Source organism: Corylus avellana, chromosome ca5 (assembly GCF_901000735.1).
Source record: "Corylus avellana chromosome ca5, CavTom2PMs-1.0".
Lineage (NCBI taxonomy): Eukaryota > Viridiplantae > Streptophyta > Magnoliopsida > Fagales > Betulaceae > Corylus > Corylus avellana.
Window position 1 is genome coordinate 35,311,032 of NC_081545.1, and position 13,676 is coordinate 35,324,707.

Below are 13,676 nucleotides of genomic sequence, written 5' to 3' on the forward strand. Positions count from 1 at the left end.
TTTTCAGTTGCAGAAAGATATTTCAGTGGTTGCTCAGGAGAATTCCACTGTAAGTCAGTACTATACTCGCATCAAAACTCTTTGGGAAGAATTAAATAATTACAGGCCTATCTCTATGTGCAATTGCTGCCATTGTGGTCATATGCAATCTATTCTTGAACTCTTTAATCAAGAACGTGTCTTACAGTTTTTGATGGGCTTGAATGATTCTTTTTCTGCTGTTAGAGCTCAGATTCTATTAACATCTCCTCTTCCTTCAATTAATAAGGTTTTTTCTCTAATCATTCAAGAAGAAAAACAAAGAGAAATATGTGTGAGTTCCATTAGTCATGATACTTCCTCTGCCTTCATGACTAAATCAACCTTGTCCAAACCTTCTCCTTCAATTCATCCTGAACCTGTTGCATATATGACCAAAACTTCACCAGGGCCTAGGTTTTTTAAGCAAAACTATAGGAGAGATCGTCCCATGTGTTCACATTGTGGAGTAGCTGGTCACACCATTGAAAAATGCTACAAAATTCATGGTTATCCACCTGGTTTTAAGCTCACTCGAACCAGACCAGTGTCACATTCAGCCAATCAAGTGCAATTGCAAGGAACTGACCTTAGTGGTCCTATTTCTCATCCTCCTCAGTTGAACAATTCCATTCAGTTGAATAATTCTTCTCAGTTGAGCAGTCCTCAGTTGAGTGGTAATCAGTTGTCCTTGATTTCTGCTCAATGTCAACAACTGATGAATCTATTAAATCAGCATCAATACCCTCAATCATCTGCCAACTCTGTTGTTGGTAATTCAGGTATACTCAATCCTAAGTATTCTGTTTTTTCTGCATATGTTAATATAGCTTCTCATTCAAAACAGAAAAATAAATCTTGGATTATCGACACTGGAGCAACTGATCACATGATCAGTTGTTCATCTATGTTTACCACCATCACTGCTACTGTATCCACTCATGTTAAACTACCTAATGGTTCCATAGCTACTGTCACACACATTGGTACTGTTACAATTTCAGAAACTCTTACACTAACTGGAGTTTTGTGTGTTCCTTCTTTCACTTTCAATTTGATTTCAGCTAGTAAACTCATAAAGTCTTTACATTGTTGCCTTATATTTCTTGCTGGATATTGTTTTATACAGAGTTTACACAATTGGAGAACGATTGGGGTGGGTGAAGAAGTTGCTGGTTTGTTCTATTTGATGCAAGCAAACAAGGTTTCAGCCAATGCATCTGTTTCAGTTCCTTGTATTCCTTCTTTTGTCAAACATTTGTCTTTTAATTCCATAAAGGACCCCTCATGTGATCTGTGGCATTACAGATTGGGGCATCCTTCTCAGTCTAGAATAAGGTTGATACAAAATATTGTTCCTTCTATTTCTTGTAAACAAGATTCGGTTTGTCCAATTTGTCCATTGGCTAAACAACACAAATTACCATTTCCTGTTAGTAGTTCTTTTTCAAAGTCTGCTTTTGATTTACTTCATTGTGATGTATGGGGTCCTATGGCCACCAATTCCCTTAATGGATCCAGATTTTTTCTCACCATTGTAGATGATTACACACGGTTCACTTGGGTCCATTTGATGCAACATAAGTCTCAAACTTCTTCCATCATACAATCCTTTTCTAATATGGTTCAAACTCAGTTTCAAACTAAAATCAAATGCATCAGATCCGACAATGGTACTGAATTTCACATGAGAGACTTCTTTTCTGCCCAAGGCATTATTCATCAACTAAGTTGTGTAGAAACCCCACAACAAAATTCTGTGGTTGAAAAAAAACATCAACATCTTTTGAATGTAGCTAGATCCTTAAGATTTCAGTCCAACCTTCCTTTACTTTTTTGGGCAGATTGTGTTTTAACTGCAGCTCATATTATCAATAGAATTCCAACACCCCTTTTATCCAATAAATCTCCACATGAACTATTATTTTCTGTTGTGCCATCTTATTCACACCTCAAAGTGTTTGGATGTTTAGCTTATGTTTCAACTTTGTCTAGAAATAGAACAAAGTTTGATCCAAGAGCTACACCTTGCATTTTCATAGGTTATCCATATGGCATGAAAGGACATAAGTTTTATAATCTTCATACTCATTCTGTTTTCATTTCTCGAAATGCCATATTTCATGAAACCATATTTCCTTATGCTTCTTCTCTAGGTCATTCCTCACCTTCAATGCATATGCATGATACTGTTTCCCCTTCTATTTCTTTTCCAATGCCTCCTGACACAGAATTCTTTGATTCCATACCATCAAACATCCAACCACCTCCTATTGTTCCATCACCAAACCACAATTCTGCAGATACATTATCTTCCCATTTTGATTCTGCAGACATTATTTTACCTATTCATTCTAAATCTGCAGAAATCTTCACTTCTCCTTCTGCCGACACAACTTCACATTCTGATTCTGCAAACAACTCATTTTCTCCTTCTGCAGACACCATTTTCCAGGTTCCTAGTTCTGCACCTTCTCCTATTCTTAGAAGGTCAGATAGGATCAAACACAAACCTAGTTACTTGCAAGATTATCATTGTAAACTGGTTTCTACTTGTTCACCTCAATCGGCTTCAAATGTTGACAACTCAGGTAAACCTTATCCATTGTCCAATTTCATTTCTTATGATAACCTGTCTTCTTCTCATAAGCATTTCTGTCTTTCCATTTCATCTCAACCTGAGCCTAAATTTTATCATCAAGCTGTTAAGAATCCACTTTGGTGTGAGGCTATGAAAGCTGAGATTAAGGCTTTGGAGGAAAATAAAACTTGGGTAGTCACTGATTTGCCTTCTGATAAACATCCCATTGGTTGCAAATGGGTTTATAAAGTGAAGTACAAATCTGATGGAAGCATTGAAAGATACAAGGCTAGGTTGGTAGCCAAAGGGTATACTCAATGTGAAGGGTTGGATTTTCATGAGACCTTTTCACCTGTTGCTAAGATGACTACGGTTAGATGTTTTCTGACACTTGCTGCAGCAAAGGATTGGGTTTTACATCAATTAGATGTCAACAATGCATTTTTGCATGGGGATTTAGATGAAGAAGTGTACATGTCTATGCCTCCTGGTTTTGGCACTAAGGGGGAGACAAAGGTTTGTAGATTAACTAAATCCTTGTATGGATTGAAGCAGGCCTCTAGACAATGGTTTTCAAAATTTTCCACTGCATTGATTCAGCTTGGTTTTACACAGTCCAAGGCAGATTACTCCCTGTTCACTCAACTCAAAGGATCTTCCTTTATTGCTTTGTTAGTTTATGTTGATGATGTAGCTATTGCAAGCAATGATCCACAGGCAGTGTCCTCTTTCATCTCTCTTTTGAATGAGAGATTTAAGTTGAAGGATTTAGGGCCTTTAAAATACTTTCTCGGTCTTGAAATAGCTAGGTCTATAGAAGGACTTTCTCTTTGCCAACGAAAGTATGCTCTTGAAATCCTAGAGGATTCAGGTTTATTGGCTGCTAAACCTGTTAAATTTCCTATGGAACAAAATTTGAAACTCTCAAAGGATGAAGGTGATCTCCTTTCAGATTCCACAAGCTACAGAAGGTTAGTTGGCAGGCTACTTTATTTGACAATTACAAGACCAGACTTAGCTTTCTCAGTTCACATATTGAGTCAGTTTATGGACAAGCCACGGCAACCTCATCTAGATGCTGCTCATCGAGTCCTGAGATACTTGAAAAATTCTCCTGCTCAAGGCCTTCTTTTCTCTGCCAAATCAGATTTTCATCTTAAGGCTTTTTCAGATTCAGATTGGGCAGGTTGTTTAGATACTAGAAGGTCTATCACTGGTTTTTGTGTGTTTCTTGGTGATTCACTTGTGTCTTGGAAGTCTAAGAAACAGCACACAGTGTCAAGATCATCTGCTGAGGCAGAATATCGAGCTCTTGCTTCCACATGTTGTGAGTTGATGTGGCTGACTTCTCTTCTCAAGGATTTCAGAATTCCTCATCCACAGGCTGCTCTTTTGTTTTGTGACAGCCAATCAGCTCTTCATATTGCTGCAAATCCGGTTTATCATGAAAGGACCAAGCACATCGAAATTGATTGTCATCTAGTTCGTGAGCAAATACAACTTGGACTCATTCGCACTCTTCATGTTAATTCCCATAATCAACTAGCTGATATCTTTACTAAAAGCCTTGGTTTCAAGGACTTTTACAGATTGCTGTCCAAGATGTTTGTAAAGGATATTTATCATCCTTCACATCCATCTTGAGGGGGAGTTTTAACACGTGTATAAACTAAATAAACTAGCTTTTCTGTTGAGTAAGTTAGTTAGTTTTTAAGTTCAAGTTGTTAAACTGTTTTCACAGTTTCAGTTGCTTCATTGGAAGCTTGTATATAAGCTTTCTTGCTTCTGCTTGTAATTCATGCGAGTTTATTATGATAATGAAGAACTTCTCTTCTTCTCTGCTCCATCCACTTGCTCCTTCTTTCTTCTTCTCCTTCTGTTCTTCTTCCACATAGAATATGCTCTGTTTTCCTCTTGATTCTATTCATTCTTGAATAGTTTGACAGGGTTTGATGTCACCCTTGAAGGCGGCTTATGGTTCTACAATTTATTTATGGAGTATGCACCGGGAGGCACTCTTCACGATTTAATCCAAAGGAGTGGCGGAAAGTTGGATGAACGTGACGTCCAAAAATTTACTCGAATGATACTCAAAGGCCTTCGTTGCATCCACGAAAAGGGTTACGTTCATTGCGATCTCAAGCCAGACAACATTCTTGTTTTCCCTTCTCCAAACGGCCGTGGAAGCAGCGTCAAGATCACCGACTTTGGGCTGTCCAAGATTCTCGGAGATTAAAACGAACTCGTGACAAAAAGGTACGAGTTCCGAGGTACACCGCTTTACATGCCCTAGAATGTTTTCTAGTCGGTGAAATGATGAAATCAAAGGTAGTTTGGATATATGGTCTCTCGGTTGCGTAATGGTTGAGATTGAAAAACGCTATGCCGACTCAAAAAACTTGTTTATTACAATTTATGCGGAATTAATATTATGAAGCAATAAACAATTCAATCATCCAAAATATATAAAGCAATAAAGAGGCAGACACATATATTTTGGTTACGAAGAGAAAACTTTTTAGAAACCGATCTAAAAGTAAAACCTTTCCGGGGCAGCCAAACCCAAGAAATTACTATCAAAAGATTATCCAGAAATTATAGACACTAAGAACACTTACAACTCTTTGCAAAACCTTAGCTCTGTAAGATCGACAAGCCTACAACTCGTCTCCTTGCTCACAATCTTTCCTTTGCAAGACCTTGGCTCTGTAAGATCGACAAGCCTATAACTCGTCTCCTTGTTCACAATCTTTTTCAACGTGATTCTCCTTTATCAGACCATTCCAATAGACTTCTCAACCGTAGATTTATCAAAGAAATAATTAAAACTCTAAGAGATTCAATTTAACGCTCACCACATATGATTTTTTTTTTTAGCACAGCCTCCGACGAACTCTCTGGGGGTGAAAATTCGTCACTCTCTCTTCTATAATGATATATATATACCCGACAAAATCCTAGACCTAACCTACTTAAAATCATATTTTTGGGCCTAAAAGGTAAGGGGTGTCTGGACAAGTTAATGGGCTGTCCAGACAAGGCTTTGAGGAGCAAAATTTGAGTTTCTGGAAATGCGGTCCGGACCCGGGGAAGGCATGTCCAGACATGGGTGAAACAGCATTCTGGAAATGTTGTCCAGTCTTAATCAACAGCTCCGATCGATAGACGTTTGTGGTCCGATTGAGCTGAAATTTTGCAAGAACGTTCATAACACATGAATCTACATTATGAACGGTGGAGATTGGATTATGAGCATTCTATATCAGTGTTTGAGTCCGTGAACAGTAATCTCTGCATTTTGAAACTGAATTAAGTCAACACAAGAACTAACAGAGATGATTACCGAAAAGCGGGTGTGGGACTGGACAGGCGGCATGGGTGGTTTGACGGCTCAACTTATTACGGAGGCACCCAAAATACATGAAACTATGTCCAAGATTGGGAATGATTTCTTGCGAAGGTGTTTTACAAGGAACTCAAGTAACAGGTGGACAGCTGAGATGCTACTGCGTCATCCTTTTGTCCTTGAGACTGATCAAGGTCCGCCGCCATCTACAAGAGCTGGCCTTGGTTTTTTTGTACCATCAAAGAAGCTGCCTCCTCTTCCTCATGGGTTTTCTTCCAGAAGAATCCTTGCGTGACTGCGCGCTATGATCAATATTTGTAGTGCTAGCACAGATCTCGATTGATTGATTAGTGTGTTCTTTACTATAATGCCACCTTGTAATTTTTTTGATCTTTTAGAATTAATGATCAAATCATTCCTTGTAGTATCTTATTATAAATGAAGTTGAAGTTTTCTTTATTCAGATTACTGTTTTCTTGTAGAAATTCTATTCATTTGTATTTCTCTGCTTCAGTGAAATTAATAACTTGTTCATCCAATTAAGAATATATATATATATATATCATATGAAATTAATAACTTGCATGCATGCATGGAGATCTTAATTTGCATGGTCTTTGGTTTCATATGACCTTGTCTGTTTCTATATATGGCTTGCGTTGAACAAATGGAAGAAAAAAAAACAGAACAAGCCAATTAAAAGGAAACTCAATAAATTAACCACCTTAAAAACCCACCTTGTTAAAAATTGAATAATCATAGGTTGCATTTGCATTAGCCTTTGGTGATCAAGCTATTACACTCCTTCAATATTGGTTAGACGTACAGTTAGAAAATAGTTTTAAGGATCTGAAACAAATTAAACAACGTAAGAATTGAAGGAAGAAAAATAAAATTTATAGAGGGCATGGCATACCTCTTCTGTTGCCTTTGATTCTCTCTAAATTAACCTTAATTAATTAGCACATGGAATTACACTGAGGTTAATTTCATGATGGGGACCAATCTAAATGCAAGCATACCACATTCTGTGCCTTGTTTGCAATTCCCCTGCCCACAGAGGATGAGAGGGCAGGGAAATTGCAGAACAAAATTGGGAGAGAGGGCGCCATGAAATTGATTCAATTGCACACCCACATTTGTTCTCCTTTAATTTTCATCAGCGAAAAGGGGGAATTGAAAAGCTAGCTCTAGTTCTGCTTTTCTCACTAGGCATGGGCCATATGCAATTGGTCCACAGTATCGTTGAAGAGCCCAAAGTCTGGTGCATGTCCATGACACACCTTCTAGGCTTCTATGGAGCAGTTTTTTATTTTTTGATGAACGCCTAACAGAAGGCCCTAAACCCACTTCCAGGCTCCTGGCTTGGGCTCAAGGGCTTTATGGGTCAGCTGGCCAGCAAGAATTAGGTCCATCTGTGACCATCAACATTGTTTTCACAACTGGGAATTTTTTTTTTTTTTTTTGAAAGGCACAACTGGGATGTTCAATGCAGCCAACCTTGCCATCTTTGGCAGAAATGCAGCTTGGCAACCGCCAAGTGAGATGCCAATCATTGGTGGGATCGACTGTCCTTTCCGGATCCGGTTATGGGTATCTAGCAATTTGCTACTCAGATTACTAAGATATGTATGTGAGATCATTTTTTAGGCGTACTGACCCCAACAAGTGGATGGATTGCCTGAAACTTGTTCAAGCAAATATATCATATAAAGACTTTTTTTTTGTTTGCTACCAGAATTGCTAGCAAATTCAAATAACAAAATTGCTAAGAATCTCTATCCTTCCTTTCAACTCAACTCTCTCAAAAAAAAAAAAAAAAAAAAAAACTACCATTTTATTATAAGGAAATTAGGTTGCGACTTTGAATTCTTCTTCATTTTAACTTTAAGATCTCAATTTTCAATTTGATATATTTGAGACATAGACATTGAGTTTATTCTAAATTCAAAACCTTTGTCAGCTTTTCTCCAAATAAACAACATAAATGAAGTGAAATTACAATTATTCGCTATGATAAACAAAATTAAAAACAAAGAATCAAAAAATGAAAAAAATACTTGCCCATGCCAACCACAACATTAACTATGGGTGACATGACCGAGAATTATGGCTAGGTCATCTCCCAATTACCCACAACTTGGGGTAGCTTGCGGTCACCCCCATAGATGTGATTTTTTTTTTTTTTTTATATAAATTAAATATTTTATTTGACGAGCATAATTATATTTTCAAAATTATTTAAGTAGGGATCTCAAATTTAAACTGGACCAAACATTAAATCCCAAATTTATGGTCCGTTTAGGATTGTGGTTTCAATAAGTGCGATTTTAAAAATAATGTTTTTGAAATCGCTACTTCTTAATTCATGATTTTAGTACATGTCAAAAAAAAAAATCATGATTTTAGTTTAAATTCGCATTTTTTTAAATAAGCACCCCCTAACTTGCTTATTGAAATCGCATATATTTTTTCCTATTTTAAATTAAATGAATTTTAAATCGCAATGTCAAACGCCTTACGTTTTGCGATATCTTTTAAAAACGTAAATTATTTTTATAAAATCACAATCTCAAACACGACCTTATTAAATTAAAAACTGTAGTCTTAAAATGAAAATGGCCAGAAGTACAAAGAAGTCCTTACCTAATTCCTCCATGATATATAACAAGGCAACAAAGGTGTACTTGAGTACAAAAATATTACTCAAAAAAAAAAAAAAAAAAAAAGGTACAAAAATATTGGTTGTGGTCAAGTGGTAGGGTCTAGTGTCTGGTCCAGTCTGGATAACGCCAACAAATCCATAGGAAAGTGTAGACTTTTTTTACACACATACTTCCAGTTCTGACCCATGCATGAAGCTTCCATGCAAATTCTTCTTTTTAAATAACAGTAATTGCGTGCCGTTAATGTCTACATTATCTGAAAATGATGGAGATATTTCCTCGACCTATAAAATGAAAGCATCATAGATTTCCCACTGTTGACCAATTGAGGTGGCAGATTAAAAAATAAAAATAAAAAAAGGAAATATTGAGGACTATAGCATGCCCCGAGTCTGAATAAGAGTTTATTTTCAGCATATGATGTCACTAGATTTGAAACATTTGAAAGTTGGAAAGAAAAGAAAAATTACACTTTCTTCCCCAAATTATCACCTAATTTATAATATCCTTTAAACTTAAAAAATGTTGCAATCTTCTTTACCAATCTACTAGCTCCATTCATTTACCCTATACCTTAAGATTTTATATTAAATCATAAAAGAGGAGTCACTAGACTTTTTTTTTTTTTTTTTTTTAACACAAATGGACCAAGCACAAAGTTCCAATAGGATTTTTGTTGGTAGTGTGTATTGCACATAACCCATTATTCAGTCAGATTTAATAAAAAAGCCTACTGGAGGAGGTTAAGTCAAAGAGCTTGGTAAACTGATAGGAGACATTGCAATTTTTAAAAATTTCGGAGGAACATTACAAATATTTAAACTATGTTTGAGAGAATATTTATAATTTTCAAACAGAACCTTACTCATTAAAAAAGAAAAATAATAATAATAATAGTAATAATTGTGGGCATATGACGTGAATAGCATATATTAAATTCTTGTATGTTAACATCGTCGGGTAGATCCAAGCACAAAGTTCCAGAGAGTCAATTAAAATATATTGACAATTTCGTAGTTATAAGCAAAGGCCCATATTTCCTTGTGTTCGGATAACTCCGAAGTACATCTCCAACTACAATAATTGTACTAACTAACCGTGTAAACTGTAGAGTCTGTTGAATAGAAAACTCGTATGATTTTCTCGGATGGTGTTGAATAAATACCACGAACGGTTGCGGTTATTTACCTCCGTGTTTTTTTAATGGATTGAGACTAAAGAAAGGGTACTACAATCAAGATGTTCTTTTTTTTTCTAGTCAATCAAGGTTTGCAAGATTTTTCTTGAGGGTGGGTACGGACTTTAGCATTCCATGCTAATAAGCCGGCTAGCTTGGCTTGCAAGATCAAAGCTTGACAATATTATCTGATTAGATCACAAAAATTGGTGTAATTTTGTTTGAGTTTGTTCAATTTTAGAGTATTTGAGAAATTGAACCAATTTAATTTGATTTATTGGTAAGTTTGATTCATGAATTTGGATACTTGATAGTGTTGGAACAGTTGACCGTAGGCAGCGGTTCGAGATATCAACAAACAAACAAAAAAAAGAAGGAAAAATATGCACTAAAACTTGCTAAAGCGGGCCAGTGAAAAATAACTTTGATGTTTAAGTAAGAACAACATGAAATATAATATTAGAGAGAGAGAAAGAGTCTGAGAGAAAGAAACAAAAGTTACCAGCTGGCCACTATTTTTTATAATCAATTTGCCATAAACATTGGCCATGTGACACGAATTTTGATGTGGCGCCTTGTGGCTGAATCGAGTCAATTGGTTGATGGGCTAGGCATTTAGGTTGCTCTGGCCCACACATTTTCCAACCTTAACCAAGATATATATAGATTAATATTGTTTAAGAAGGCACTAAAGTAAAATATGCGGGAGAAACCTATTACATGGCTTGTTGGCCCATTTTTGTTGGTAGATTTGCTTTATTTATTTATTTGTTTTCAAATTAGACTAATTCCGAGGTCTCTCTTGGTCGGAAAAAGATTTGATCCTTGTATAAACAAATATTAACATAGCTCCCTAACAAGCCTATACAATATAGGCATAAATTTATAGAGAAAATTTTCTTTTAAATTGGGTCAACAAAATTTTCTTTAACTCAATTGCAGTGCTCCATTTCTCTTGAGGTATGTGTGAATAAGAGAATAGGATCCTCTCATCCAGTTCACGGCTGAAATTTATTTTCATAAATTTTAGAGTTACAAATGAAACACTTGTCTTACTAACAAAAAAAAATAATAAATGAAATAATATAAAAAAAAAAAAGAGTGACTAGTCACCCATCTTAGCCATAGGGGGTGGCCGGACCATCCCATTTTAGCTGAAAGTGGCTTGAGAGCAACCCCAATAGCCAGCCAAGGGTGGCCGGACCACCTCCAAGGGCTCTGGGGTGGCCGGACCACCCCTTAGTGTTTTTAAAATATTTTTTAATTTGTTATTATTTTAATTTTTAATTATTTTTAAAGTATAAATAATATTTTATTATTATTTATATTAATGTGACAGATGTTTTATTTATGGCTTTAGGATCTTTCTAAAGAGATTTTAGCCTTTAACTAAATATTCTCGGTTAAAAATAAACCAAAGATGATCCTATTTCCGTGAATAACAATTTCGAGAAAACCTCTCAAAAATGTTAATAATGAATAAGGAAGTTGGCCAAATTTGGAGCCGGGCACTAGGAGCCAGGAGGCATGTCGTTGTATTGCGGCATGTGCAAAGGTCAATAATATGTGCAAAACATGGGCCCGTGGCTGTATATGGTCGACTACAAAAATCAAAAAGGCGAGGGGGGGAGTGTAGCACAATCCACAACGGCGTATTGTGTTGACTACAACTCCTTCAGTCAAAGTCTTCGCTCAAGTTTTCTGAATCTTCCAATTAGTTCTAAATTCTAATCCTATTGCGCCACGATTTCTTCTGCTGACTCCACTAGTGAAAGGGAAAGCTGTGGGTGGGTTGGTGGGTGTGGAGAAGTTCCATTTGTGCAAGGGACCTTCGCATTTCAGGCACAATCATGTTTTAGATATATAGAGTCCGGCACTCAAAACTATTTGGGTGTGAAAGGGGTCACACTGACTTTTAAGTTCACACTCTTTCTGGTGTGCTAATAAAAATTAAAGTTAATTTTTTTGTTATGCCAAAGAATGTGCACTTAAGAAATTTCTTCTATATTTAACTTAATAAAAAAATTTCAAAACCAGAAGAGCCCATGGCCGGTGGCTCTGACCCTGAAGTTCCGTTCCGGCACGGAAGGAAGGTTGAGTATGAACGCAGGTTTTTGGCCATGTGCGTGCGGCCATTGACGAATAACAAATAAACCTTGAATGTCGGCTCCATTGGCTGCCAACCATATATTACAAACGCAAAAACTATATTCTTTACAAAGAGAAATTATAAAGTGAGATTCTAAAGTGGCTTTTCTTAAAGTGGGGGATATGTACGGAGAAGTCAACGTTCTCAATGACCTTATGGGTATTGAATCAAACTTGGACAGCTAGAGGATAAACAAAAATTACAGGATTGAAGTGTCGACGAAATTATTATCAGTCCATTTTTAAATGCAAGTGCAACACATTGGAGATGGCCAATTGAACACTTTTCGCCTTTTGTGGCCTTCACCTTTTAAATTTCTCATTGGTTCAAGGTGAAAAGATCATAGAGAGACATCATTTTGGAACTTAGTCCAAATTAATAATATTGATAATTTGGGTTGTCAGTTGAATCAAAGGCTGCATGATGTGCACATTAGACTCACTCGGTCTATAACTTGCTCTCTTCATAACTCGATCACAAAATTGCAACCCATTCAATATCATATTTAATGTAGTAATAATTTTGATACCAAATAATACAAATCTGACGTAAAATTCACCCTTAAAAATAATAAAAAAATAATATGTAAAATACTTAAAATCGTAACATATGATAGAGTGCCCTCGTGCATGTAATTGCTCATTTAAGGTACAAGGGATAGCATCATTGTACCTATGTTCGTTCCCTTTCAAGGATTTTCGAGATTAGGATCCCCTCCCATTATTGGGAGAATATGAGTCTCATATTCTTAATCCTAGCCGTCCAATTTGATCCCATGGTCTACAGCTTGCCACGTGTCCTACTATAATTAAATACTAAAATATTAATTAACTTTTAAAAAATAAATAAAAATAAAAATAATAAAAAAATCAAATCAAATAACAAAAAAATAATAACAAAGCTGGGGTGGCCGGCCACCCTTAAGAGCCACCCCCAAGGGCCAAAAAAAATTTTGAAATTTTTTTAATTTGGACCTTGGGGGTGTCCGATCCACCCCCAATGGCCAAACCTATTATTTTCTTAAAATGGATTTGGCCCTTGGGGGTGGCCAATCCACCCCTAAGGGCTATGGAGGGTGGCCCACCCTCAAGGGCTATGGAAGATGGTTTCGAGGGTCAATTGGGAGTAGCTTAAGCCACCATCAAAGTTCAAATAAAAAAAAAAATCAAAATTTTTTTCGCCCTTAGACCCCCGAGGGCCATGGCCACTCCTAAACTCAACTTTGTTATTTGATTTTATTTTTTAAAAGTTAATTAATATTTTAATATTTAATTTATAGTGAAACAAGTTGTAGACCGTGTAATCAAATTGAACGGTGAGTATTGAAAATATGAAACTCTCATATCCTCCCAACAATAAGAGGAGATCCTGTTCCGGATTTTCGGAGACACATGGTTGTACTTTTCCATCATTGCGTCCACTTTTTACTAGAAAAGTAAAAAATCAAAGTCACTGCTGAGTCACACAAAGACTTGTATGCGAGAATCTTTCGTAAGCATTGCGCTTGGTATTGAAAATGGTGGTAAACTAAAGCTGATGGTTATTGCCATGATGTGAAATGAAACGAATACTTGCCGTTATGGGTGATTGTACCTTGTACGGATTAAATCCTATTAATTTTTATTTTTATTTTTTGTTATTATCTACTCTCGTCGACCAGGACCTGCGAGTAAGTTAGGTTCGTTTCTGAGCTCAAGATTTTTTATTTTTTATTTTTTATTTTTTATTTTTTTTTTATG